This window comes from Tachysurus fulvidraco, chromosome 7, assembly GCF_022655615.1.
Source record: "Tachysurus fulvidraco isolate hzauxx_2018 chromosome 7, HZAU_PFXX_2.0, whole genome shotgun sequence".
Taxonomy (NCBI): Eukaryota; Metazoa; Chordata; class Actinopteri; order Siluriformes; family Bagridae; genus Tachysurus; species Tachysurus fulvidraco.
Genome location: NC_062524.1, coordinates 20,950,264 through 20,977,069, shown reverse-complemented (window position 1 = coordinate 20,977,069; position 26,806 = coordinate 20,950,264). Strand labels below are relative to the sequence as shown.

Genomic DNA, 26,806 nt, shown 5'->3' with positions numbered 1-26,806 from the left:
TAATCTTACATTTTTCTATTATAGTAAGCTTTGTATAATATTAGACCTTTTGCATTATCTTTCTTATGTTCTGTAAAGCTGCTTAGAGACAATGTCCATTGTTAAAAGTGCTATACAAACAAATTTGAATTGCATTGCATTGAATAAGCGGTAGAAAATGGATGGATGGATGGATGAATTCAGGATACATGGTGCACCTTGGCCCAAATGGGCAAAGAATTCGATTGGTTGAATATACTAATACTTGGCGGTTATGGTACTGTAATTCATCAGGTCTGACGCAGAAACATACAGGCAGCACATGTAGTCGCATAAAAGCTATAAAAGGTTCTGGGATATAAAACAGAATATAGGTGTTTAAAACAGTAGCAGAGTGTACTAATACCTTCATTTACATTTTTGTCAATTTCGTTTTTCTTTTCGAGGTGTTTTTTCATCATCAATCCGAGAAGGGCACAAAAGTCAAGGAAAAGAACAAAAAGCGACTCCCAGTGAACCCAAGAGTCTTTACCCTAATCTTTAACTTTTCTGACCATGAGTGGCAAGAGACTTTGTAAAGGTGGCCTGTAGATTATCTCCAAGTATATACTTGTAACATAGAAATGTTAATGAGTTGTGTTGTAAACACTGGTGCAGTGATAATGATATACTATACTCTGTATGCACGTGTTGTGCCTTATTCTGCTTTAGCAGTGTAAATGTTCATCTTGAGCTTTACTTAACTTCCCAAACTCAGCTTAAGACCTCAATTGGGTAGCAGAAATGTTTTAATTTCTGTCATCTGTATAGTTTGGACTGACTGGTTTTAATTAAACACTGCATACTTCTGTTGAAATATAAGAACAGGAAAACAGTCATATGTTTTGTCTTCTTAAATGCTTGCCAGTCTTTTTTAAAAATTCTTAGGACAATATTGATGTCTGTATTTAATGGATTTAAGCGATTTATCAAGTTGCATAACAGTATGTTTAATAATTTCTAAAAGGAAAAATGTGAATGTTTATCAACTGTACCATATAACTTATATTTCTTGAACCTACAGCTCCCAGAATGTTTTTTTCCCCTGTAGTTTATAGTTTCCTATCTGTTTTGTGAATAAATTAGTTTTTTTGATCATAAATATTACTGTCGTGGTTAGGCACGGTGAGACAAAGGCGAGTGAGGATCCAAATGCAGTTTAAAAGTTTTAATAAACAAAACACAAATGAACAGGCAGGTAACACAAGGCGGAACACGGAACAAAACAGGAAACGGGAATATGGACATGAACACACCACATACCAACAAACGACTAACACCAGGGAAGTGGACAAACAAAGTAGATATAGTGAACAAGAACCAATGACAAAGCAGAGACAATCAGAGACAAAGACAACACACCTGGAGGAAAAGGTTGAGTACAATTAGTGTCCATGGTAACAAATAAGTGGGCGGGGCCAACAATTAACAGCAGGGAATGACAGCAGACAGAAACAAGAAAAACACAGACAGACTCATTACAATTACAACTTAAACCTTTAAATTAGACAGTTCTGAGCAAAAGATTTTTACCATAGAAATTACGATTTATTTGTTACCGTGTACCGCTGGTCTAAAAGAGTCCATTATTTTTAAGCAATACAGTAAGTAAACAACAGTAAGATTTATTCTTGTAATGTGAAGCCCATAATAATTGGACCAATACCTGTTGTTACTGTAGATACAATATCACAGCACTTAAGAATTCACCTGTTGCCTGTTGTTTCCTTTAAATTGTGTGTCTCCCCCTGCTTCTCAAAAAGGTCCTGATAGGTGGATTGGTGACTTTAAATTACTAGCTGTGAAAGAGTGTGTGAATGTTTCTGCAGGACTCCCAGCAATAGACTGCCATGTCATTCAGGGTGTTTTCATGCCTTCCACCCACAGTGTTCCCAAGATAATTGACCCTGTTCAGGATAAAACATGAAAATGAACGAATAAGAAACAATAAAATAGACATCCTTAAAGGATGTAAGAAAATTACTGAGCCTTTACACCAAACTAGCCATAAATGCTATTGCACAAATATGCACACCGGACCACAGTAAACAGAACATCATCTTTGTATTCTGACCCCAATGTAGAAATACCTCACCATGTAAACTACAAGTCTTGCTTGTTCGTATTCCTGTGGCCCATGGGTCTTGATCTGAGAAATAATGTAGTCAGTATAGCCTTTTCTTCCAGCATGCTTAAATTAGACCATAACCTGAGATCAGCTTACAATGTACTTAGGGGTCATAACGTTTATTTAATTTTTTTTTTCAATTATTTTCCTAGTAGGCTGCTTTCACAGTGTAAAGTATATTTTGAGTTAGTTTGCTTTTAATAAAAAGCCCATTCTGAAAGGTGACACAATAAAAAAAGGGTGAATGAAGGAAGGAAACAAAACTGTCTCTGTATACTTAACCATGTTGGTTAAAAGATGAATAGTGACCACTGTATTTAGCACACTTGCCCATTTGGAAATAGTTAACTGGACATAACAGATAAAGTCAAGAGTTTACCAGAATAAATATTGCATACCAGTATTTTGCCTAAAAGTAATTTTCCAAGCTTATAGACAAGAACAATGTCTGAAAGTTATGTGGACCATTAAATGTGGACCAACATCATTACAACAGTGTTAAAAAAATGATGTTACAGTCTAAACATCTTAGAGTACAATATGTCAATACACATACTGCTAACATTCTCTCTGGGTTCATACCTAATCATTCAAATCAGCAGATTTACAAAATATATTATTTAAACAGACATATTCACATAGACTATAATAACAACAGTACACTACCATGGTTATATCAGTTTACCATTCTACCTAGATATGTATAATTACCAAAATTATAATAATACATAAGTCAAAAGATTTGTGAATCAAGACTTTACTGACATTTTTCTTCTGAGGTACACAGTATATTTAAAAATAAAGTGTATTTCTGTCCATGCCTGTTGGCAAAATGTAGTTTCCAAACTTAAATACTCATTTTCCCTGTAAACCTCTGCTCGATGAACACTATTCTTCATACTTATATTTAGTGGATTCCTTAGTGAAGTGGTATGCCCCGGGGTGTGAAAATGTAAACAAGTAACCAACAGTATGGGACTAAAATATGGATATGAGGTGGCACAGTTGCTCCTTTGTGGGAAAAGTGGCTAGTTATTGTGGTTATTTAATGGTAAGGTTTAGACTATTCAGTAAATAATGTTAACAGCAAGGTTCTGACTTGCTTTCATCGTTGTCAGTTGCTTAACTTCCTATTTAACACCACACTGTAAAAATTTCTGTAAATTTAACGATAACATACCGTAGAAATGCTACAGTGTAAAACCATATTTCACAAAATCTGTAATAACCATAGAATTTACGGTACAAACCTGTAATTAAATGCTTGCTAGTCTTTATTAAAAGTTCTTAGGACCACACAGATGTCTAAGTCTTGATGGTTTTGATGGTTTAGATTTTTTGATTCAGGTTTTCAAGTGAAAGAATGTGAATGTTTATAAACTGTACAAGGTAACATATTTCTTATTAATCTTTGTATAGTTGAACTTTTTGTATTATGTTACTTATGTTCTGCTTTGAGACAATGTCCATTGTTAAAAGCACTATACAAATAAATTTGTGAATAAATTTGAATTGAATTGAATCGGATATTTCTTAAACATACCAGCTGGTGTGATAAGATAATGGTTTCACAGAAATTCATAGTGGCTATTTAAAATAAAAAATTGTTAACTGAACTGAACATATTTTACATTGTTTCCTGTAGTTGAAATGGTTTTGTGTCTGTTTTTTGAAGTAATTATAATTTTTAATCAAAATAATTACGACATAAGCCTTTAAATTAGACAGTTCTGAGCTGGTTGGTTATTAGCAGTAATTATGCTAAGATGGTTATTAGCAGTAATTATTACAATATAAATGAGGTTTGACTGGTATAAACTGTATTTATAATAACATAAACATGTAAATTAGACCGTTTTGAACCGTAAAAAGACATTAAAAAAAACAAAATATACAGCAGAGAGGTTGCAATCCTGTATAACCAAAAACTTTGCCAAAGTTGCCAATTTTTACGGTAAAGTTCTGCCAACCAGAGCTGATAGTTTATTAGTGTAAAAATTACGGTTTATTATTTACAATGTACCAAAGAGTTCTGGACTTTCAAAAATGCTAATACTAAGTACTGATTCCAGGCAAGTCTTGTAGACAATATAGTGTGAGTCCATGAAATGCTAGATATGGAAATAAGCCTAGACCTTTAACATTAAGACAGGGTTCTTGTCTAAAAGCTTGAAAAATTACCAGAAAATATAATTTAGTGGATTCAGCAGAGCTGTAGGTAAATTCATGTCCTGTTCACTATTCCCAAATGGGCAAGCGTGCAAAATATGGTGATCACTACTCATCTTTAATCCAACATGGTTAAGTATACAGAGACAGTTTTGTTTCCTTCCTTCATTCCCTTGTATTTAATGTGACACCATGCAGAATATTTTATTTCAATAAATTTTCAATCTGAAAAAAATATAATAGATACAGGAAGTGGGTGCAAAAGCAGGCAGTTTATTAAAGAAAACATACACAAAGAAAACGTCAGAAAAATTATTTTAAACATAACTAAGAACATGAGGCAAGCAAACATGCACATGCTTCGGCAACAACAGATGGCCAAAGTTAAGCAAGAAAATACAAGATCTTAAACGGAGTGATTAATAAGGGAAAACAAGTGCAAGTGATTAGCCAGTTATGTAATTTTTGGATGTACTGGGACACAGGCTACTTTTCCATTTTGTGGCTAAAATCAACACTGTGATAACAAAGAATAAAAATCTATTATTTTTCAGCTCTTATATTCCAACCTTGAAATTATGTTCCTAATGTCTGTGGCAATGATTAAGCACCTGCTATTCAATGAAGGATAAATCCTGAAAAAAAAAAACAGGTAACAAGTGATTTCTGTACACCTATGTGTGGTTACGACTGCATATTTAGGTGATTTTTTTCTTCCAGAATATGTAGCCAAACACCAGATAGAATGAAAAGTGACTGTATCTACTTCATTTCACCTGATCTGAAATTAAGTGTAAAAGTCTGCTGTCTCCAGCATCTTCGTCCTGCGATCTCATTGCCTACTCTATGTACTAGATGTGTCCTGTTCCTATTCAATTAAATTGTTTAGTTAAAGACCATGACGATACGATGAATGAAGCTGCTGAAGATCCATTTATTGCTCGATTTTCTGTACCACTTTTCCTACACACAGTCACAGGGAGCCTATAGTCTATCCCAGGGAACATTAGGTGATAACCACATACACATACACACCCACACTCACACTACAAACAATTTAGCTATGACAATCAGATTACAATGCATGTATTTGGATGAAGGAAGGGAACTGGAGTACACTGAGGAAACCCCAAAAGCACAGGAAGAACATACAAACTCATACATTCTCACACAGGGTGGAGGCAGGAATCAAACCCTCAGAGGTGTAATCCAAAAACCTGTTTATTTGGTATTAGGCCTAATAGAATAAAATCAGACATTTACAGAAACATACAAACAGTAAAGTGTGTATATTTAGTGCTAATTTAAGTGTTTAGTAAAGACAGCCAGATGCTACGACAGACAAGATCCTGAGTGTAGTGAATAGAGTGTCTTGGACCAGATGTTCTTTGTATCACAAGGATGATGCTCAAGTTCAAGAAGGGAATGTGACACTGAGTTAAAATTGATGAGTGATTAAAGGCCTGGTTTGTTTTATGGCTTTACAGGCAAGCATCATTGTTCTAATCCTAATGCAGGCATTAGTTCTTATCCATATTTTAATGCTAATGAAAGGGTTGGGAACAGGTTGTGCAGCTGTATTCTGGATCAGTTACAAGGACTGGTATGCAGTGAAAGACCTGCTAGGAGTGTTGCAAAGTCCAGTCTCTATAAGGCAAGGAACTATAGATTTGAGTGGATTGTGTCATAGGAGTACAAGTGAAGGAACCAAAACTTGCAACATTTTCCATTTATTAAACAATTATGTGAGTGTCCCTGTGAATGTTTTGCTATATAGGAACAATATATTAAAATAAGTTTTTTTTTCTTCTTCAAAATTTCAACGATTATTTGGATTGAATTGAGAGAGCTATAAAGTTTGCCCTAAATTGGGAAGTTTTTTTTTTTTTTACTTTAGTGCTCTTGCAAGAGATTGCAGGAAATAAGCATAGTGTGTTTGGGGCATGTTAGAACTGGGGACACAGCAGGCCCTTGGCACATTCCTCAATTTTCTGTTAGGCTCTTGACAAAACTTCAGAAAAAAAGTACAGTATGATAGAGTAGAGAAGAGTAAATTTAAAAAGAAATTTTGTGTCACAGCAGCTATAACAAAAGAGCAACAAGTAGGACTTTCTCTCTAAGAATTCTTTTGATTTTCACTTCTGGTAGACAGATCTATTTGTCTGTCTTTCTCTGTATGTCTGTCTGTCTCTCTATCTTTCTCTGTCTTTCTGTCTGGTCACAGCTCCTTATAATAAAAGTAAGAACTCCAAATAATTAAACATAAATTAAATTAAACAGTGTTCATTGCTCCATCATTATTGGAATCTATCAAAAAATCTCTGAATCTGATATAACTTCCCTTGGCAGACAAATACACTGTTAAGCATTTCCAGCAGTGGTGCCTGGAAGGTCCACAATGTCCTGCTCTTTTTGGAGCGATGCTATGGCTGAGACTTGTTTTTTTCCTGTCAAGGCTGTCAGAAACACTAAGGCAGAACAGGGTGTTCATAACACATGAACACAGCATTCCTTTTCTTGAATGTGTGTGTGTGTGTGTGTGTGTGTGTGTGTGTGTGTGTGTGTGTGTGTGTGTGTGTGTGTGTGTGTGTGTGTGTGTGTGTGTGTGTGTGTGTGTTTGAGTAACAGCAAAAAGGAAGCTGCAGCTCATAAAATCATGCATTATAAGTGTACCGGCTTTTATATATATATATATATATATATATATATATATATACCAGTTCCAGGGAAACTTTTCATGTACCAAAATGAAAGGTTTGTTTATTGAATTTACAGCCTTACTACATTATTACAACTAGTAATTAGACTTACAATTATGTCTAGTTATTCAGTTATTGTTAATCTGATGGGGTGCTCTAGGAGCACACAATTATGTTCATGATCTATAATTAGATGCAATTAGGAAAAGTAAATACAGGTGTACCACCATTTAACATTTAAATGAACAATAACTTAAACGGCATGCAATGTAGTTTGCAACCGCAAAAATTTCCTCAAAGGAGAAATGGCACACTAGTAAGTTCAACACATTATCTAACCTGACATGGTCAGCAGATGTTTTCTGAGTACACAATAATTTTCTGGCATGGAGGAAAAGCATTTCATCATAAGATTTCTCTTTGTGACACCGATCAGAGTATCTATTTATTATCCTTCACCACATCAATATATGATTTAAAGCCTGTGACAAAGGAGTTTAAAAGAGTTAAAATGACTTAACATAACAGTTTTTATTAACAATTTCCCTCTATTTTTTAAGGTGTCTGTTCCAAATGCATTTAAGTAGATGCAAAGTTCGGAAGTCAGGAATTGCTACTTGCCTGATAAGTCAACACAAGAAATATCAACATTCTGCCTTGATTCCTAGATTAAAATAAATTGCTGGCTCTTTTTCAGAGCGAGGGTCAGACTGCAATGCACACACCCATACAGAGAGAGAGAAAAAGAGAGAGAGAGTTAGAAAGAGAGTCATTTAGTCTTGTGGTAGAAAGCCCCTGAAACATGAACTGCAGGTTTTAGTCTTTACTTAATCCAGTAAGTGCTGGACTGGGTTTAAGTCATGCAGTGGCAGAAGAATATACAGTCTCTACAACATGCTGCACCTATATGCAGTATTAAAAAAACCTTAAATGCATGCTACTGTCTGCTTCCCTATTAATCACTGTAATGTAAACCACTCCTATTCTAACATTTTTAGAATAGTATTAGACAAACATTTCAAAATGAGCAAATTTTTGTCTCATCCTTTTCTCCTTATATAAACAAACGTTTTTGTTTTCTCCTTATAGAAAACAAAAACGATTTAGTGCTGAAAAAAAGTTTAATAAGATACCTCTATAGAATTGATCTCTTGTAATGACTTTATTGACACTGAGGTTTTTTTTTTTTTTAACAATTCTTGGTATCTGTGTGAATTTATCTCCCCAATTTATTTTAAAAAAATATACAGTTTGTTATTTAGAATTTGTTATTAATTCCAACTTATACACAGATGGTTCATTCTGCAATGCTTCACACAAACAGCTACTGTATCCCAATACCAAGCTTAGGGTTAGGATTACATTTCATTTGTGTATGTTCTCCAACATGGTCTATGTCCCCTATGAATGGAGACTTTGTAAAGCATGAGCACCCAAAATCCTTCATGAAAACTCATATTAAGTGCCTCTCAAATGTAAAGTCATGTTTTGACATAGTAATAGTATAATAATCTGTTCTATATGTTTTAGACATGCCAGGCACTCCATGGATCATGGATCAGCATATGACAAATGACCACACTGTGATTACAACCATGCTCTGTTCCTGTTCCAAAGTAAATCAGGCTGTGTCTTGGCAATGCACTCGACTTAAACTTAACTCTGGGGCAGATGTATTCACACTTTTTCCCTAATGAGGCCCACTTCCCAGTTTTTGGATAACTTATCTCCCCAACCAACACAGTAGAGCCAATTAAACAAACTTAATTTTTATTCGCTGACCAATTCACATTTACATTTTTTAAATATGTTTAATTTATAACTTTATTGTAGGTCTATTTAACCTTTTATCAGTCAACATTTTTTGGCTTTGTCAAGAGCAGTTTTTCAGCAGAGAGTGTCAATTAAAATCGGAAAGTCCAAAGACTTAACAAAAATAGTTGTTATTGTTGTTACTGTTGTTATTTTAAAAGACTGCTCTTTTGGCAGTTTTGGTGTTCCAGGATTTACTGTTAAAATGCTGAGTAAAATCTATAAAGCCTAGCTAATGCAGTCTTTTAAATATTTATTTTGTGAATTTTGATCCCACCCCTTGTCAATCCCCACCCCAGTTGAGGTGTGTGCCTTCTGTGTGTCTCTCTTTGCCAACTTTGCTGGTTTTAGGGAAAAGCCCTGCTATTATACTACTGGCCTAGCTTTGTGGCATGAGCAATGAACTCTAACAACTTTGTCCAACTACCAGGTGGAGATCCCTTTGATAGAAAATGAGAGAAAGATACAAAACAAGACATTGAGAAAACCAAGAAATATGCATGTCAGTACTCATACAGTACATGCAACATAAGGGCATTTTCAGAAAGGGAAGCAACAAGCCAAATATCACTCTGACAGAACTCCAGCAGTTCTACATAAAGATGGGAAAACTTGCCAGTGGGACAACAGAGCAACAATCATGCCCTTATGTGGGCCAGACTCCTCATGAAAATAGCTTGCTTAGAGTTTACTGAAAGAAAAATAAACCTAAATGCCATCTTGTTATTTGTCGGAAACAAGATTCTTCTGGTCTGATAAAACCAAGCATTTCAATAAGAGGAAACATGGCACTGCTGTGTGGATATTTTTTCAAAATATTTTTTCAAGATTTTAATTTCAGAAACGTCATTTAGAAACCTCTGTTCAAGAGTACTGAAGACTTCACCCTGGGCTGAAGGGTAAAAATGTCCTTAAATATCCCAGTTAGAGCCAATTGGATATCAGTGTAGAGATGAGAAAATAGCTGTAGAAATTAAGACAGAGCATAGTGTAATACAGAAGATTCCAAAATCCACATACACCAAGCTTGTAGCATCATGTCCAGGAAGAATAATAATCTAGAATTTTTATTCTGTTAATTCTTATTTCTTTTATTATTCGTTATTTCCTTTATCATTAATTATGTTTACCTTCTGCTCTGTGTTTATGTTCTGTAAAGCTGCTTTGAGACAATGTCTATTGTAAAAAGCGCTATACAAATAAACTTGAATTGAACTTGAATTGAATTGAAAGAATTAAGGCAGTTAGTCTCTTCCACAATGCTTTCACAAAATACTTATTAGGGAAGCCCATGACTTTAGGAAATGTTATTGTAATGAGAACCAGAGAGAACACATTCCCAACTTGATAAGCCTCCTTGCCATCGACCCACAGGGGTGGTGGCACAGATGGTTTGGCAGGCCATTCTCGTGCTCCTCCCGGATCACTGGCGGGTTTATGGAGTGAGGCGTTGAACGTCAGAGAGATGCGGTATGACGCGGGCAATGCCAAGCAGTAGGACACCGGGTGTATCCGTTTTATGATCGGCAATGGACCTATGTACCTGGGGCTGAGCTTTCTGCAGGGCAGGTGCAGATGGATGTCCCGAGTCGAGAGCCACACCCACTGCCCCGGCTGATAATTGGGATGAGGTCTGCGGTGCTTGTTGGCCTGGAGCTTTTGCTTACTGATGGCCCTCCGAAGTCCAGGTCCAGGTCTCTTCGCTCCTGCGGAACCAATCATCCACGGCTGGCAGATCTGATGGCTTGCCGGACCACGGAAAGAGAGGTGGTTGATACCCTAGGATACATTGAAACGGCGTAATGCCGGTGGCCGGCTTAGTGAGGGAGTTCTGCGCGTACTCCACCCACATGAGGTACCTGCTCCAGTTGGCTTGATTGTTTGAGCAATATGCGCAGAGGAAGCGGATGAGCTCCTGATTCATGCGTTCGGTCTGGCCGTTGGCTTGTGGGTGGTAACCGGAAGTGAGACTGACATTTACATTTAATTGCTTAAAGAAGGCGGACCAGACTCAGGACGTGAACTGTGGGCCTCGGTCGGAGATGATGTCCTCAGGGAGGTCTCCGCTGTTTTGAATGTGGTGGGCAGTTTGGGCAAAGGTATTAGGCGGCATGCGGTCCACAACCGTGAGGATTACGGTGTAGTTGGACTTCGGCAGATCGGTGATGAAAGCAATTGCTATGTGGGACCAGGGACGTAGTGGGATCGGTAAAGGCTGTAGCAAGCCGGCTGGGAGCTGGTGCGAAGCTTTGGAGGTGTCTCACGAAATCCCTTACGTCTTCGGCTAGCGAGGGCCACCAGAAATTGCGGGAAATTGCGAGCTATGTTGTGGCCGAGATGCCGGGGTGGCCGGAGCTTGAAGAGGCGTGCATGAGGTCTACGAGGGCAGAGCGGAAGTTCTCCAGCACATAGACCTTGGTGGGTGGACAGTCGGCAGGAGGCGGGGCCACCACGTTGGCTTGAGAAATCTCAGTCATTATATCCCATTGAATGGGCGCAACTATCTGAGTCTCGGGGATGATGGGTCCAGCAGGTGAATGTTGTTCGGGCTCATTGTCTAGGCGGGAGAGTGCGTCGGCCTTAGTGTTCTTGGACCCAGGTCTGTAGGTTACGGTGAAGCGGAAGTGCGTAAAAAACATTGCCCATCGCGCCTGGCACGTGTTCATTCGCTTGGCAGAGTGTAGATATTCTAAGTTCTTATGGTCGGTTAGGACCGCGAAGGGGTGCTGGGCACCCTCTAGCCATTGCCGCCATTCCTCGAAAGCTGTCTTCATGCCGAGAGTTTTCGGGAGAAGAAAGCACACGGGAACATTTTGTCGGCCGGTCCCTGGTGTTGTGAGAGGACCGCTCCGATTCCCGTGCTGGAATCGCCTACCTCAACAATGAATGTCTGAGTAGGATCAGGGTAATGGGGAATGGGAGCCGTGGTGAAACGCTCCTTTAAGAGCTGAAAGGTTGCAACTGCCTTGGGTGACCATGTCAGACGGGATGCTGCCTTTTTTGTTATGGAGGTGAGCGGTGCAGCTATAGTGCTGAAACCTCAAATGAAGCGGCGATAGAAATTCGCGAACCCGAGGAACCACTGTAGCTCTTTTTCCCCTTTTCCACCGAGGCAGTTCGAGTGCTGGTTCGGAGCCAGAGCCTAATTTAGAACCAGTTCTTTCTGTTTCGACCGCCAAAGCACCGGCTCCGAACCAGGAAAAGTGGTTCTTAAGTAGCACCAAAACGTTGCTGGTCTAGACTTAAGAACTGCTTGCGTCAGGAGCTGTGGGCAGGGCTACTGTTAGCGCATTTGATAATGAACCTTACATAGAAGTATACTAATGTTTAATACATTTTTACTTTACCACAATATGATACATTATCAGCACACATGATAGTAGGTAGCTACATGCTAAGGCTAACATTTTTCTGAGTTAACGATAAAATAACTATCGATAAAAATTTATCGATTACAACCTCCGTTTATACAGATTACACGGAGCTGCACGTACACGTTTTACTCGCCGCGTTTGGATGCCAATGTAGGTTCGCAAAGCCATGAGCATTAACAGTAAAGCAACATCCGCCATTGTTGTTGTGTTTGCCGCTGCTGTGCTAACGTTGCTGGGACACATGACACGTATACAGTGACGTCACACTCGGCGCTGTGATGGCTCTCTAGCCGGTGGAAAGGCAAACCGGTTCTTAGAAGGTTCGCCAGTGGAACCAACTTTGAACCAGCACTAGCGCTAGCTCTGAACCAGCACCCGGTTCTTTCCGGTGGAAAAGAGGCATTTGAGGGTCTGGGGTCGTGGCCATTTGAGCACCGCTTGCACCTTGGCATCGTCCAATGAGGTGTCGTGAGGCTGAGGATCCATTTGCAGTATTTATTAAACACACTCGTAACAGGCAGGGTAAAACAACGGCAGAGACAGTAACGTAGGCAAGGCAAAGACAGAGTCGAGAATAACAGGCAGAAAGGTCAGGGCAGGTGGCAAACAATCGGGAACAGAGGTACAGAAACAGATCAAAACACAGACAAGTAAACCCGGAAAGAAAATGCTCAGAATGACAGGCCGGAAGAAGTCGTGACTTCGCGCCGAGGTCAAGTTCAAGTTCCTTTAAATAGGAAGTGTGTAATTGGAACCAGGTGGCGGCGTAATCAGTCCCAGGTGGTTATGGGAAGTGTACTGCGGAAGTGATTAATACTCCGGCAAACATTCCCTCTGGTGGCGCTCGGGAGATGCGGCAGGTGCGGTACTAACTTTACTAAACTTTGTAAAAACATATTTTTAAATAAAAGTTTTGATTTTGAAAGCTAGATAAAAAAAAAATATTTTATATTAAATTAGCTTAAAACTTAAAATAATCATTACATTAAAACTAAAATGTAATATATGAGAACATGTGAAAAGGTAAAGGGGATTAATTAAAAATTAAATGATCTCTTTAGACCCTATAGCAAGCCCGTAGGCAGGGAGGGTTCGGTGTTTAATTTTAATAGTTCTTACCAGGTCGAACAAATATGATCATATCATATCATATCATATATGATCATATCATATCATATATGATCATATTATATGATCATTTACATTTACATGTAAATGTAAATGTAAATGATCATATAATCCCAATTTTATCATCTCTTCACTGGATACCTGTTAATTTTACCTGTACTGCTGCTTAAGTAAAAGTGTCTAAATGGATGTATCTGTCAGTGTACGTGGGATTAAAACGGACCCAAACGCAGGACAGCTAAACAAAAACAGGATTTATTAACTAATAAAACACGAAACAGGACAAAGACAAACCAGACGTGAAGACGATAGGATTCCACTCTGCACAAGGCAAAGCGGCTTAAATAAATACTAATAATAATCATGACACATGAGGGGCAGGTGTGCAGAGGCGGGGAGGAAAAGACAAGGGCGGGGCAGACACGTGAACACCGAAACATAAACAAAAAGGCACATGGCCAAAATCCGGGCAGAGTCCTGACAGTATCTAACCATGTCATCTAATGGATGTATGTAATAGATTTCATCTGAAACACTACAATCTGTCACACTCTTTAAGATCACAAAACTCAGGACTTCTGGTAGTTTCCAGAATATCAAAGTCTACTAAAGGTGGTAGAGCATTTTTTTTAATGTAGATTAAAGACCTATCTCTTTTGTCAGGCATACACATAATATTTACACAAAATCTTGTGCTCTAGTAGATCTGATCAAATGCACATTATCACTTTTTGCTTGCTAATATAATGAGCAACAGCTACACTAATTTCTGTCCACTGCTTCTCTTTTTCTACCCATCCCGAGGCATCCAGAGATTGTACCAGCTCAGGTTGTGTTGTGTCATGAAGATTTCGGACCTTCATTGAGATGAAGCCAACTGTGTGAGGATCCTGAGGCATCTAGAGATTGTACCAGCTCAGGTTGGGTTTTGTTTCATGGGGTATTTGGACGTTCAATGAGGAGACACCAACTAGATGTGGTCTTTGAGGACAACAACCTCCTCATCGATACACAATTGTCGGACTGCATCTTTAGTATAGAATAGAATAGAATAGAATAGAATAGAATAGAAGCCTTTTTATTATCGCTACATATACATTACAGCACAGTGGAATTCTTTTCCTCACATACCCCAACTGAGGAGGTTGGGGTCATAGTGCAGGGGCAGCTATGATAGAATGCCCCTGGAGCAGGGAGGGTTGAGGCCCTTGCTCAAGGGCCCAACAGTGGCAGCTTGGCTGTGCTGGGCCTTGAACCCCGGTCCTCCGATGAACAACCCTTAACCAGTTGAGCCAACCAGATTCACCCAAGTAAGGATGAGTTTCCCTTTTGTATCTGGTTACTCTCAAAGTTCCTCTTCCATCTAAGGGAGTTTTTTCCTCACCACAGTCGCCTCAGTTACCTCAGGCTTGATCATGGTGATAAATACAAACACATTAAAATATTAGACTAATAAAAGTCTACTATTAATTTTGAATTTGTGTATTATATTAATTTCTGTATAATATTAACCTTTTTGTGTTATTTTTCTTATGTTCTGTAAAGCTGCTTTGAGACCATGTCCATTGTTAAAAGTGCTAAACAAATAAATGTGAATTGAAATGAATTGAATCAGCTTCCCCATGACCCTCTGGTTCATGAATGCAAAAATCAGGGCATTAAAAAACAGGTCAAATAGTTACATTATAATGATGTAGTACCCAGTGCCCTCTTAGTGCCAATCCCAAATCTGGATAAAATGGGAGGCCTTTCATTATTAAGGATATCCAGCATAAAACATGTGCTGAATCAAATCTGTGAAACAAACCAGATTGAAAGCCTGGGTTACTTACAACCACCACCAGTACTGTTGACTAGCAGTGTCAATGTGAAAACTATTGTTAGTTGAAAAAGGAGAAGGAAGTAGGAAGTCATGTCTAGAGGAGGAATTGTAAGGAGTAGAAGTGACAGTCAGATCTTTTATCTTGGCACTATGACTGCTAGAGGGAAAGGGCTGGCTGATATGATGGAATGGAGAAAATAAGACATACTGTGCTTACAAAAGACTAATTCAGTGGCCAGGCCAGGAGAATTTGAGTTGGGTTCAAACTGTTCTACCATGCAGTGGAAGAGTATTTCTGAGTATTTTAAGAATGTATTAAAGGTGAAGAGTTAAATTACATGAATGGTTATCATTACAAATTGAAACAGAATGCACACATGCACAGTTAACACTGAGGACCAGGTACCAATCGTGTAATATTAGTGTAGATATGTATTCACAATTATCCGTGGTACTATTTGTGCCCTGTTTAAAATTGTTCAGGACACACTATTGATTGAGGCACTATTAGAAGCTATTCAGGGGACTGCTAACTGAACCAAATGTCTGCCTGAACTAAGACTTCATCTCAACAGTATCTCTCTCTCTCTCTCTCTCTCTCTCTCTCTCTCTCTCTCTCTCTCTCTCTCTTTCTCTCTCTTGCACTCCTTATGCAGAGCTCAAGAGATGGGTTGATAAAGAGGAACTGAAACAACAAGGAACCTTGCCTGCCATATCCGGAAAGTCCGGGTAGCTGGTCCGAAACAAGGTGTACACTGTGAGTTCCAAGCCTGCTGCTGGATTCTAATTACCTTAGGGGTTAGAGGGAGGGATTAAAGATTCGTAGAGCAGTGTTGTTTTGAGTCTTGAGAATAGGTGGTCAGAAATGTTGACAGGGAGATGATTAAGTCAGGTTTGGTGCTGCCTTGAGTTTAGCCAGCAGAGTAGCAACATATGACCTCCTACGAATCCTGCAAACTAAAACTCATCTTTAACATTTTTTCTTTAACTGGTTTTGTTGATTCTGTCTTCTAAATATATAATCTGATGCAATTTTATACTTGAAAATAATTTTTCCTGTCTCTAAGTTTAATAATAATAATAAGGATGATGATGATGATAATAATAATAATAATAATAATAATAATAATAATAATAATAATAATAATCTTATTACTCTTCTTGAAAAAGAGTCTGTCGTGCTCAACACTAATACCTGCCTTCATTTCAGTGCTATTCTGGATCTAAGAATAAGTTCAAGGTGTTTAGCAAACCACACAGTCTGTAATGAGTTTGTCCGTGTTCTCCTTTGTTTCTGCCTGTTGTCATTCCCTGCTGTTAATTGTTGACCCCGCCCACCTATTTGTTACCATGGACATTAATTGCACTCAATCTCTTCCCCAGGTGTTTTGTCTTAGTCTTTGTTTGTCTCTGTCTTGTGATTGGTTCTTGTTCACTATATGTAGTCCGCTTTGTTCATTTCCCTGTTTTGAGTCATTGTTAGTATGCGCTGTGCTGTCTATTTATGTCTCTGTTCCTGTTCCCTGTCCTGCTCAGTGTTCTGATCTGTTTTTGCCTGCTTGTTTGTTGTTTGTTTCCTGTTTTTTGCTTATTAAAGGAGGAACTGCAAATGGATCCGCATTCGCCTGTGACTAACCGTGACACAATCTCTATGACTGTGTGATCAACCTACTCTCAAGACCTATATCACTTTCTATATATTAGCATCTATATATTAGCAAGTTATGGTTAATTACATAGACACACTTTTAAGGTAAGGATGCATCAAGCTTCCTTGTCTGTTATCTGCAGCATTTTTATTTATAATCCTAATCTGATCAAATAATGAGTAAAAGCACGGTAAATATGTTGTAATAAGGTCATGTGCTTTGCCTAACAAGTATTTGTTAGAGATTTGCTCAGGGACATTCTGGGAAGGTCATGATCACCTATACAGGCAACATACCCCAGTTCCCTAATCCAAGACATTCATCATGTCAAAAACATCCTACAAATGTTTCTACAGAATAACATAAAAGTTAAAAAAAAAAAAAAGAAAAACCATAAATTTTCTCAATTTTCTTTTTGTTAAAGACTGATTTTTCATCTGCAATGTCAGCTCCATAGCAGCTTTCACATAACCTTTAAAGGGAGGATCAAATAAACTCTTGTCTAACCCCCAAGCAGATCTTCCATACTCTCCCATCAGGCAAATTCCTCCCATTTCCAGTTCTACACATATCCATTGTCTCAACTTGCAATACATTTCATCAAAGATCTGCCATCCTTTGCAAAGCAAGACATCCTACCATACTAGCCAAATAAAGATTCTAGAAGTCCAACCAGCTCATTACACGTCATATCCAATAACCTTTAAAACATTTGTTTCAACATGTCTTTTAATCCCAGACAACATCATATCAGACAGGGGAATAAAGGTCACATACCAGGTCTGGAAAGCATTTATGGAGGCCGAAATTCTCCATACAAAGTTAATTAAGACAAAGTAAATAGACAAGTTAATTTCAGCTTTTATTTACTGTTGCAGATTTCCAGTGTTTCAGTCATTTACATACACTTTGGTAGTATTTGGTGGTAGTATATTGTACCTATGTGGTAGTGGTTAAGGGGAGGAATAATGATCAGAATTTGTGAGTTTGAATGCCAGGTCCACCAAGATGCCTCTGCTGGGCTTCTGAGCAAGGCCCTCAAACCTCAAATGCTCAGTTGATATTTAATTGCTAAAACATGAATCAAGTGCCTTGGGTAGGCATCCACAAACTTTTCAGAATACTTTGCTGGAAGACTTCTTTCTCTTTTTCAGTGTAGTCCAAAAATATTTGATAGGTTTCAGATTTCCTTCATCACGGAAGGTTTTGAAGGTTTTAAACAGCTATGAAAAGTAGATGCCCTAATTGACCTGCCCAAATAAATGTATGGTAACATGAAATGTTTGCAAAAACTGAGATTAAACGTTTAGGTGTATGTTAAACCTTAAGCCCAACTTTTAGAGTGTGAGTAGCTTGACCACTATTTATCAACTGGAGAAAAATCATGGACAAATCAAGAAATCAGTTATTTAGTTTTGAGGAGATGTCAAGGACAACCTTTCCTACACAAGATCTCTTTGATACCTGCATCATATGTTTTCACTCATACCATTCAAACTGTCCAGTCCAAAAAAACCTCAGTTAGCATCTGGAGTGTCTGCGACTCTTGTGTTTTAGACTCCGATTTCTATAATCCCCTGAAGGCAACACTGTCACCTGATCATTTGTCACAAGATCAAACTCTTATCCCAATCCCTTTTCCCTGTAAGGCTTTAAGTGGGCAAATAAGCAGTTGTTGAGCAGATTCATTCATGCCACTTTTATTTAAACTATTTTTTACTCCGATGATGCCAAATAATTACACTGAATGAGATACAACACAGTTTCATATCCTAACAAATGGGGTTGTGAACTTGCAGAATATCTATCTTCATTAACATATTTTATTTAATTTAAATTATCTGACCACATTGAGAAGTTTTGATTTATGTGTGGCTTATCTGCATTTTTAAGCTTGTGTTGGCTTTTGCCAAATGTTCAGAAGGGACATTTCAAGTAGCTTCTCTGTGCAAGAAGTGATACTCCTAGCCAAGAGTTAAGAGTGCTTGGCTAGTAAATATAACTGCCATTCAGTACATTTCTTTTAAGTATTGAAGAGAAACATTAAATATTTGAATTAGGGACAGATAAAACTTCCTGAATTTATGTAAGAAATCAAGTGTTGATGTGGCATTGAAGTAAAAAGGGTTTCCTGTTCATTTTGTTTGGTTCAATTTCCTCTATATTGTGTACAAGCAAACATTGACTCTCTTTTTTAGTTTCCACTATACTGAACTGATATTTTCTGTACTGGAAAAAATGTACCTCAGCACTCCAAATACTGATCTGTTCACATTTTTGAGCCAAATTTCTAAGCTGATATTTTTCCTTGGGTGGAGTGGAAGTGAATTCTCCAGTTGATTTTTGGCATTATACATGAAAATAGCATTAAAAAAATTATTGAATTAAAATCTCCAATTATGACGATACAATTTTGATGCATCTATTTGAGTATTTTCTCAAAAATAGGTAAAAAATTAAGAAGAGACATGAGATTGCAGTTAAGTGTTGTGGCCTGTAGCAAATTATTTATTATATTATATTATATTTTTTCAGTTTAAAAATAATGAAATAGTATGTAACATTAGTTTACACTGGTTACTACTAAATGTGATCACTGTCATAAAAGAATATTCATTCATTCATTCATTCATTTTCTACCGCTTATCCGAACTACTCGGGTCACGGGGAGCCTGTGCCTATCTCAGGCGTCATCGGGCATCAAGGCAGGATACACCCTGGACGGCGTGCCAACCCATCGCAGGGCACACACACTCTCATTCACTCACGCAATCACACACTAAGGACAATTTTCAGAGATGCCAATCAACCTACCATGCATGTCTTTGGACCGGGGGAGGAAACCGGAGTACCCGGAGGAAACCCCCGAGGCACGGGGAGAACATGCAAACTCCACACACACAAGGCGGAGGCGGAAATCGAACCCCCAACTCTGGAGGTGTGAGGCAAACGTGCTAACCACTAAGCCACCGTGGCCCCCTAAAAGAATATTATAATTAATTAAGTTACTCTGAAATAAAAATCAAATGCAGGATGATTGATGAGCAGCTAGCATTCATATGTTGTATCACAGTTCCAGGTCTCTGCATCGAACCCTGATATGGTTAGTATCTGTGTGGAGTTTTGTATGTTATCCCAATGTCCTTTTAGACTTGGGAGTGTGTGTACATGGTACTAACATCCCTTCCAGTGTGTATTCTCTCCTCATGCCCAGTATTTTCAAGATAAGCTGTATCTACCACAACAGTTGTATTGATTCTAATTTAATATATTAATCTATTAAAGCTGTTTAGGTTTAGGTTACAAGTCAATTTAGGAAATACTGGAATGTGACAACTGATTGCTAGATGATAAAATGATAATTAGAAACAGGCATTTTAAATAATATTTATAGCTCCTCCCATACAAAGGGTCTAGCATTTATTCCTTAAGCTATTTATTTATTTTTTAAACTTCTTATTGACAAATTATATCCTGAATAATTTATAGATCTATTATATTGTACAGTAAATTTTAATGAAACCACAAATGTAATTTTAGTTTTACAATATTTGGCATGTTATGAAACACTTTTTGTTTGTATGCTTCAACTGGAATTTACACCTATTTTTTATGCTCTAGGCTAGTTGGCAGTAAGAAATGTACTGCCTTGGAAAAAAAATGTTTGAAAGAAAAAAAAACACTTGCACAATTTTCTCTTTATTTAAATGCAAATTTGAACATGTCTTTGACAGCCATTACTCATGCCATTAAGTCATCTCTCATTTGTTGAAACCCACCTTAGGTCTTCAATGTGGTTGTGGAATCGTGGGGTCAGAATCAGAAACACCTTTAAAGTGAAGTCACAAACTCTACATCCCTCTAAGAAATGGTAGGAAAAGGCGAAGCTAAGAAGGTGAAAGTGAGAATAAAGGATGGAGCTACATGGAATGAATATATGAGAGGCAGTTAGGGAAAAAAAGTTAGCTGAGCTATCAACTCAGGCATGTGAGAAGCATTAACAGATTACTGCATCAGCATGATGGGACATGTGCAGCTACAAGTGGAACAGACAAATTCCAGATTCTGCCTGTAGTTCCATGCACTCCAGCAGGACAGACAAGAGAGAATTAATCAAAAATGTTTAGCAATGTATTTTTATACATGCAGGAAGGCTATTTATAGTTAACAGTTGAGAAAACTAAATTCTCTCTGTCTGAAAACAACTCTAGGAACTCCTTTGTCTTCTGTGTCATACATTGAACCTGCTTTAGATTTTTAAGAAAATTTTATTTTATACATAAGTCTCAGAAGACAATCCTTTATGGAACCCACAACAGGATCAGTATATTTTAATATTATCTTGCAAATGTTACTATACTACATACTATAGTATGTGGTGTCCCAAACATCAAATAAGGTCTTTAGACACCTATGAGTGTAGATCATTGTGAGTAGTGAGAGTTGGTAATTTGGGGGATTGGATGATGTCTTAAGTCAGCGGTGTCCAATCTTATCCGGAAAGAGTCTGTGTGGGTTCAGGTTTTCATTCCAACCAAGCAGAAGCCACACCAGAGTCTACTAAAAGATGGAATGAAAACCTGCACCCACACCAGCCCTTTGTGGATAAGATTGGAGACCACTGGTTTAGGTGCTAAAATGTAAAGCTTTCAATGCTTTGAAGTGAAGCTTTGCAATAATGCAGCTAAGACAGCAACACACACACACACACACACACACACACACACACACACACACACACACACACACACACACACACACACACACACACACACACACACACACACACTCACTTACTCTCTCACATGACTCACACAGGAAGAAGTTTAGAATATATGCCAGAGCCAAAACCAATCTGTACTTGGGAATAAGCATAACAAGGACCTAGGTGACTGATTAATGACAGTATTTTGTAATCACCTGTACATGAAAAAGCGCTTGCTGTGATGATCATTGGCTAATGAGATTCAAATTTTTCAATTCAATTTGTATTTTCATGTGGATGGAGATAATTTGTATTATTAAAATGCTGTTACTGTTGGTGGTATTTGTGTTTATAATTCTCTCACTCTCTCTCTCTCTCTCTCTCTCTCTCTCTCTCTCTCTCTCTCTCTCTCTCTCTCTCTCTCTCTCTCTCTCTATATATATATCTATATATATATATATATATAAATATATATATATATATATATATATATATAAAACAATGCAGTCAGTGATGAGAATTTGTGATCAAATAACGTGGTACCCGAAACATGAGTATCACTAAAACAACACAAGGAGCCATTAGAGCACTATAGTCACTTCAGACTAAAGTGAATACCAACTTTCAAGGAAATAAAGTTTAATGCTTATTGTTCTAATACAATATTTACCTGTAATGAAGAATCTATCAAAATGCCAGCAGCTTGGAATCCCATTTCCTTATTATTTTATGATTGCATACAGTAGTACTGTGTAATTAGTCTATAAATCAAAATGTAGTTGTATTGTGCCAAGTTTTGCTTTGAGCAGCTTTCAAACATTAGGCATTACCAAATGTACAGTATAGTAGAGAACTATAGCAAACAAATGTCTGATTAATTCCTGCACGAAGAGCAAATAACACAAGTTGATTTTTCCTGGCCCTTCACCTCGGAGTAATATGTGCTGTGTGAACAATCCTTCTTTTTAGACAGGCAAAGAAAAGAGCATTCATAACTAACTAACTAACATTTTCTCAGTAGATGTACCTCACTGTGCTTTGACATATAGTATAATGGCATTGGGGATTTCACCCACAGACATTTTCAATTAAATTAAGAGGATATGGTTCATATGTCCCTCAAGGCCTAATTGCTAAGCAAACATTGGCTCATCAGCCAGATTATGAAAGATTCTACATTTATTTTCTTTTGATTCTAAAATACTATATGTTTATTATTTATCTCATGGGATAATGGGATAATTCTCTACATCAGCTTTAGCTTAGGAATGTTCTTCTGGTCTCAGACTCTTCTGGTCTCTAGGCTGGAGGAGTTATACATGTACATGCAATTCATTTCCTACAGTAAAAGGTATGATTGAAATTTGAATTGGACTTATCTGTCAGTGACGCAGGGATAAAAACAGACCCAAATGCAGGATAGCTAAAATAAACTGGATTTATTAACTAAAAAACACAAAACAGGGACAAAGACACGACAAGAGACGAGACCAAGGATGACAAACGATGACAAGGATTCACGGTTAAATACACAAGACAATAAACACATGAGGAACAGTTGTGCAGAGGCGAGGAGGAAGAGACAAGGGCTTGGCAGACATGTGGATCCTGACAGTACCACCCCCCTCGAGCTGAGCAGAAGGGTCGAGCGACTTCTACAACGGAGCAGAAGGGCCAAGCAAAGTCCACGGCCGAGGAGAAGGGCCGAGACACGTCCATAGCTGAGCAGAAGGGCCAAGCGACGTCCACAGCCAAGCAGAAGGGCCGAGCGACGCCCACACCCGAACAGATTGGCCGAGCAATGTCCACAGCCACGCAGAAGGGCCGAGCACAACCCCCGACACACTGCAGCCAGACCTACATCTCGAAAACCAGAATGGGAGGGAGGTCAGGAAAAATCCTCCGCCACGGAGCAAAAAATAAACATCGGGCAAAAACATAAAGGCCTGCAACACCCCCCACAGACAGGAAGTGAGTCGGCATCCTCCACGGGAAACCAGGAAGTGAAGCGACGTCCTTCGACGGACAGGTGCGGGGTGATGTCGCAGGGCACCGAAAAAAACAAAGCAAAACTGGGCTGTGACATCCTTTGCAGGTAGGAAGTGAGGCGACGTCCTCCGCGGGAAACCGGAAGCGGAGCAGCATCCCTCTCCGAACAAAAACGGAGCAATGTCACACAAAAAAAAAGTCCAAGGAAAAACAGGGCAGAAAAACAGTCTGGGAAAAAAAATATTCCAACAAAGCCTGTCCAGGCTGACGTTATCCTGCTAAGTCTTTAAGTGGCAGAAATTAGTGTGGGGATAAATACAGACCCAGGGACAAAGAAACAACAAGGATTCCGTGCCACCATAGGCAATGCTTATGTTAAATATGGTTAATACACAAGGTAATTAACACATGAGGAACAGGTGTGCAGAGGCGGGGAGGAGTAAATAAGGGTGGGGAAGACACGTAAACACCGTACATAAACAACCGCACATGGCCAAAGTCTGGGCTAGATCCTGAAACTATCAGAGGCCTAGATATGAGGTGAATTAGTCCATGCAATTCCTTTACTGTTTCCTTGCTTTCCTTATACATGCAAAATCCCTGCACTGTTCATGCTACAGTGGTAATTGTGATTATTTAATTTTCAACAAAATATAGACATTTAATTCAATTTAACAGAGAAATGAAATCACATCTGAAGAAAATAGGAACTCACTTGTGAAACCTAGACACTTTCATTACATGTAAAATTCAATTAATAATTATGAGAAAGTGAAAATAAAAAATAATGGTATCACAATCAATTTATGTGACTTTTCTGCATTGTTGTAATTCAAATATTATTTTCTGAGGTTTTATTTTGTCTGGATATTTTGTTATTTAAAAAATCTATTGTGTTTTCAAGAGAATCACTACACCTGAAGTTTTAAATTGCATCATACTGTCACACACCTACCTCACACAGAGTAACGTCTACACAATTGGACTGTCTGCTGGTGGGAATTTAATATCGGCTGGTTTTGTTGTGCGCTTGTACAAACAGGTACAAAAGGTAGTATATGGAGAACCATGAAGACAATTATTACTCAGTTATACAGAGCTATGCAACAGTTTCCCTTATCAAGATTGGCTACTATAGAATTACAGCCATTTATTATAACATGGCATCATTCGTGACTGATCAAATCCCTTAAACAAAGCTGGGTGGGACTTCAAGTAAGGGCTATCATTTCCTGGAGCCGAGCTGTAACTTGGTCATCACAAGTCTCAATTTCAAACCATGGCATCTTAAATACAGTTCACAAAATATAAGTGCTTACCAAACCAAAGACTAATCACAAGCTCTCGCATCAAAGCATATAAAGGATATGTTGTAAAACAAAAAGAATCTTTTTTCCAACCCACATAGCCTTGAATTTTAAATTGTTTGGGAACTCGAAGATCTGACGTCATGTGGTGAAAACACCAGGGGCTTGTTCTGGATTGCTCTGGTGGTCATGGGACGCAGTGCAAACAACCCTTTATGACCTTACAGCTGCATGTATTAAAGCAAAACCTTTAGCTGAGGAAACACACAGCAAGTGAGTATGATTGAAAATAGTCACCATAGCTCTAATAGTGAGATAAAGCAGTTTTCATTTGTATATAGTAATATATATATAGTGTACTGTGAAGTCACAATTGTTTGTGAATTAATGATTTGATGGGGAAAAGTGGTATTTAAATGAATCTAAAGTAATTAACTTTTCATAAATCATGTATCAGTAATGGGCAATCTCAGCATCAGCATGGGCAATACAGCATCATCCTCAGGCTCTTCATGGATGTAAAAATGAAACTAAGCTTAAGCTTCTACTTCAAGACAAATATTCGAGGATTAAGAGCTGTCTTTAAACTCAGACCCACCAGTACTTAACATGGGGGTCTTGAAAACACCCCATCATGAAGAATCATTTGTATGAAATAAAGACCATGCAAATCTAACTGGAAGTTTTAAGAAACCAATTTAGAGCTCTGATCCTTTTAACAACTACCACAAATGTAATTATAATAAATGACATCTGTACTATTACTGAAAGATTTCTGCTGATGATGTGAATGTGATCTTTTTTTCACCCCTTAAATGACCAACACACTCAAGCAAACAGTCATTACACTGTTTTTATAAAATAATCTACACCCAAAATATCACCCATGGCTTCTGTGCTTAGAGGGTTTGAGCCAGATGTTGACTTGACTCACTTACTCCAGTACATGGAGCATGAGAAAGTAATTACTGTAACCTGGAGGCACTTTATACCAACTTAGCTCCTAAAGTCACACATGCCCTTTACTGTCACCAGTGAACTGTGCACAATTACCTAAATATTAACCCACCTCAATTTCTTTTGGAGCTTCCTGCCGTGTGCTGTTGCCATAATCACCTACACAATGAACCCATTTAATGGTCTCAAGACCATTAAATCAAACTGTTATGCAGCCACCCACACCACACCCTCAGAGGAACTCCTAGCACTCCTATAAGAACCCCTGTTTGTCCCAGAAGTGTGGTGTGGAGTGAAGTATTGACAAGCCCAAGGCCGAATAGTCACCTGGGAATGTGATGTAGTTGTGTAATGGCCCTTGGCTTCATTCACTAATGAGCCACTTTTTCTCATTGTGTTGTCAGAGGAGAAGACCAAAGCTTTCGATCTGACATTTCCATACACACCCACATGGTACTTTTTTTAAAGCTGCAGGGTGCTAATGGGATACTTCTGCACTGTGACTGATAGAGGACAAAAATCCTAATGCACAATGTCAAAAAGAAATTAACGTAAGGATCTGAAGAAAGGTAATTAAAGAAAGAGGTGCTATCTATCTCTCTCTCTCACTCTTGTTGCTAAGAGAGAGGTTTCCTTTTAGTTTCTGAGCTTAAGCATAAGAGAATTGTGCATCTGGGCATGATATATTTACTAGTATTTTGATGGAGACCCACATAGATAGGATTATAATAATGACAGACTTGACCCTACACTTGACCCTTTTTTATTTGTTTTTTGGTGTTAAGGGTAGTGTTAGAGTTAGAGTTAGGTGAGTTGCTGACCTCATATGGATTAGCTGACTTAACAAGGATAGTAAGCCAAACGCGCGCGCGCGTGCGTGCGAGTGTGTGTGTGTGTGTGTGTGTGTGTGTGTGTGTGTGTGTGTGTGTGTGTGTGTGTGTGTGTGTGTGTGTGTGTGTGTGTGTCAGGAGGGAGGGAGTGAACACTCTCAGAACTCTCTCTTTAATGAGCTGTACTCCTTTTCTTGCACACACACACACACACACACA

General features: G+C 38.3%; 1 long non-coding RNA gene across 2 annotated transcripts; it reads left to right on the top strand.

The window, feature by feature from the left end:
• Positions 1-14,563: 14,563 nt before the first annotated feature.
• On the top strand, positions 14,564-21,742 carry LOC113660677. Of its 2 annotated transcripts, XR_007143412.1 has the most exons (4): positions 14,580-14,638; positions 15,807-15,907; positions 16,748-16,903; positions 20,584-21,742. It is a non-coding gene; the product is annotated as an uncharacterized LOC113660677 (long non-coding RNA). The 2 variants fall into 2 exon arrangements; XR_003444852.2 differs by lacking the exon at positions 20,584-21,742 and having other exon boundaries at positions 14,564-14,638; positions 16,748-18,935.
• The last annotated feature ends 5,064 nt before the right edge of the window (positions 21,743-26,806 follow it).